A 3,745-nucleotide genomic window follows, 5' to 3' on the forward strand; every position below is an offset into this window, starting at 1 on the left:
CCCTCTTGCAAGAATATTATAAATGATCTAAGCTATAACTTTGTACAAATAGAATTTCAAAACATCAAATTATTTTTATACGGCTTCTATGCATCTGACTTGTATTTTCTCTTATTCTTGTATTTGTTCTTTATCTAGTGTGTCTTTTATCTTGAAGTTCTCCTTCCTTTTATAGATGTATTTCAACTACCTCATAGAATGTTCCATCAATCTTTTAGAACTGTTAGTTTATAATAACAATTAAATAAATTGGTTCTTTGAGACATGATACCGAGATTGAAGCTATTGTCTGAATCCATTACACCATAAGACATATTCGAATCCACATTAATTATGTTTGATTTACTATATCCGAGTTATTCTTCCTTGATGTAAATACATCTTCTTTCTTGACCATTAACTTCAGAGATTTAATGAAACTTCGTGCACTTGTTTATATAATTCAGATTATTCCTTTATATGGAAAAATTCATCTTTTTATGTGTGCAAGTTGATTACATAACATAATATATTTGAAGAGTACTAAGATTTTTTTACCAAAAAACTTGGTATCTAATAATTCAATCATTAATAATCACAATAAATGTGATTAAAAAATATCTAACTCTAATTCAATCATTCCCAGACTAAGCACAAAGACTGTCAGGTACAAGTTGATCGACTTGCCAACATTTGGTTCTTCATTACAAGTAGTTCCTGAGATAGGCGCACCAAAGATACCTCTATATTTGAGATATATATAATGGGAGATGCACTGTAATATTGGTCAATAAAATATCAAATCGGGTGTCACAAACAAGTATAAAAAGGTTGTTGAATACAGAAGGACTTGCTTGATACTAGCCTTTCTATTGGTTAACAAGGACTATAATTTCACCTAGAAGGGGTGAATAGGTATTTCAAGTAACAATTAAACTCAATTTGAATTACAAAAGATAATATAAAAAACTAATTGTTTTATCATTAAATAGTTGCATAATCAATTAACAAAAAGCTGGAAGTAATCGATTAATAGAAGACTTAATCGATTAGCCTATTGGGTTTCTTGAAAATATTTTGGTTCTTGATGTAGCAAGAAAGCGGTAAATAAACTACTCTAATATGCTCTCAAACATATTACTAAAATTGATTAACAGAGAAGATTCACTTATGCAATGATTTCTAAATGATTGTATTCAAATGAAACGAAAATACGATAATTGCTTGTAAGTAAAAGAGAAAAGATGACACAACCAATTTATCCTAGTTCAATTGCCAATCCACATGCAATCTACATCCAGTCCCCCCTTCTGATCTTGGGAGATTTGTTTTATTAGAAGAAATCAAATGTTTATACAAAACACTTCTTCTACCAAGAATTCTTTTGGACCTAGCTTATAATGGCTCATCACCAGTTCTAACCAAGTATGCCCAATGAGACCTACTCTTGGACCTTGACCGCAACCTAGGATTTCTCCTAAATTTCTCTCGTCCTCCATGGTGATACCTCACACCCTCAAAAGTCAAATTTACAAATCGACTGTAAAGATGTGCACAAAGTTCTTTGGGTCTACAATGTGCTAATCATACACTAACACTCTGAAAAAAACTACCATTTGATGAATCTCACATTATCAGAGATGAATATGAATGATTATTAGTCACAAAAGGAAAATCTTTGAAAATTCTCAAGGTTTGAAAATAAACTTTGGCAATGATTCACAAAAATCTCTCTTTTCACATGAAAGTTTCTGTCTCTCTTCTCCTAAAATCACTCTTGAAAAATGTGTATCAATCTTGCATCAAGTTTCTGTAAATGTGAAAATGTTTTTGTTGTTTTTGCCCACGGAAAAGGTTGTTAAAATAACATTTAGTTTCAAATTGTTCTATTGGGGATAATCAATTAAAAAGTCACTTAATCAATTAAAGTTTCTTGAAAATGTCCAAGATTCCAAAACATAAACTGACTTAATCGATTAACCATGTCCTTAATCGATTAATGAATTTCTCATTTGCAAAGACTTAATTGATTAGTCAATGTCTTAATCGATTAACGTTTTTCTGAAAAGACTTAGTTAATTTTGCATGAACCTCTACCATGAATTATTGATGCAGGGTGATGAATTTGAAAATGATATAAGTGTTAATGCCGAAAATAATGTATACATGCTAAATGCACCTAAGTCATGTTGTGTATGAAAATCTCTTATGCGATATGTTCATACTCTATGTGAGATTTATCATAAGGTTCACCCAACTTAGGCTCTACCCATTCAAAGCATCTTATGACTTAAAAATAAAAAGATTACTCTAGAATTGATGATCATTTCTTGAAGCTTGAATTTGAATCTTAATGTTCTTGTAGTTGATTTGTCCTTGTCCATAGTCTTTAAGCTTTGTCTTCATCAAAAATCATGTTCTTGCGTGCTTGTATTCACAATCTCCCCCCTTTTGATGATGATAAACCAATCTTGCAAATCATACAACCTTATTGAAAGACAATGAACTTGTTTTGAGATTTCCTTTGTGCTTGATAGTTTGCTCCCCCTCACTTTGTGCATTGTATATTTGAATCTTGCGGAAGCTTGAAATGCAACAAATCTCTAAATCATAGACAACAACCTTTCTCCCCCTTTTGACATGATCAAAAAGCAATGTTACAAATAAAAATAAGCCAAAAGTAAAGAGATAAACAATTATAAATGATCTTAATCGATTATACATTGACCTAATCGATTAAGCAGGTTATGAATTCACTAAAATTCCAATTTTTGTTGGGTACGTGCAAGGTAAATCACACCTAGAGGGGGGTGAATAGGTGTAGTGGATCACTAGTCCCCCTTTTCCGATTAATGCGCAAAATAGAAAGTTGTTGCAATTAATCGATTATGGTCAGTGTTAATCGATTATGCACAGTTTGGTTAATCAGTTATTTAGAGCTTTAATCGATTATACTGTATCTTGATATTCATGAAAAACAGATTTCTTGCACAATAAACAATGGTGATTAACAATCTTTATTGCCCTAAATTGATTCTTGATTTTACACAGAAGATTAACACTTAGCACAAATCACATAAATCAAACAAATCTGAAATCAATAAAGACTGAAATGTAAAAGAGATAGGGAAAGAGAATGCTCAAGGATTTTTATCCTGGTTTATTTGCGGGTCCACTTGTAAACTACATCAAGCCCTCCTCTTCTGATCTCGAGAGATTTTTCTTCACTATTGGAAAACAATCGTTTGATACAATCACACTTCCAATACACCTAGCAAGAACTTCTTTCTTGAATCCAATGAGCCTACTCGCTCGGTTTGACCTCATAATCGCCTACTAGGATACTACATCGTTCACGATTCTGGCCCCAGCCAAAGTTTCACTCTATCCAAGACTTCCTTCCCTCGTGAAGACTGTTGAAAGCTTTATTCGGTGTTTATTTTAGTTGGGAGTTTTATCCTCTCAGCCAATCGTCCTGACAACAATGTCAATTTGTTGAAAGATTAATACTCTCATTTTCGTTATGTCCTTTTTGTAAGTAACAGAACTCGGTTTTATTCTTTGATCGCCATCTCGGCTTTGTTAGAATAAATTTCAACGCCGGTATAATGGTTTCAAGAATATTCCTGTTACAACTTACTTTCTTAATAATCATGTGAATAAGTCATTCCTTCTTTGCCCCATCTCGGCTTTGTTAGAATAAATTCTAAGGTCGGTATAATGGTAGAAGCAATTACCTATTACATAATTATTAAGTACATTTGAA

Source organism: Lupinus angustifolius, chromosome LG05 (genome assembly GCF_001865875.1).
Source record: "Lupinus angustifolius cultivar Tanjil chromosome LG05, LupAngTanjil_v1.0, whole genome shotgun sequence".
NCBI classification, from domain to species: Eukaryota; Viridiplantae; Streptophyta; class Magnoliopsida; order Fabales; family Fabaceae; genus Lupinus; species Lupinus angustifolius.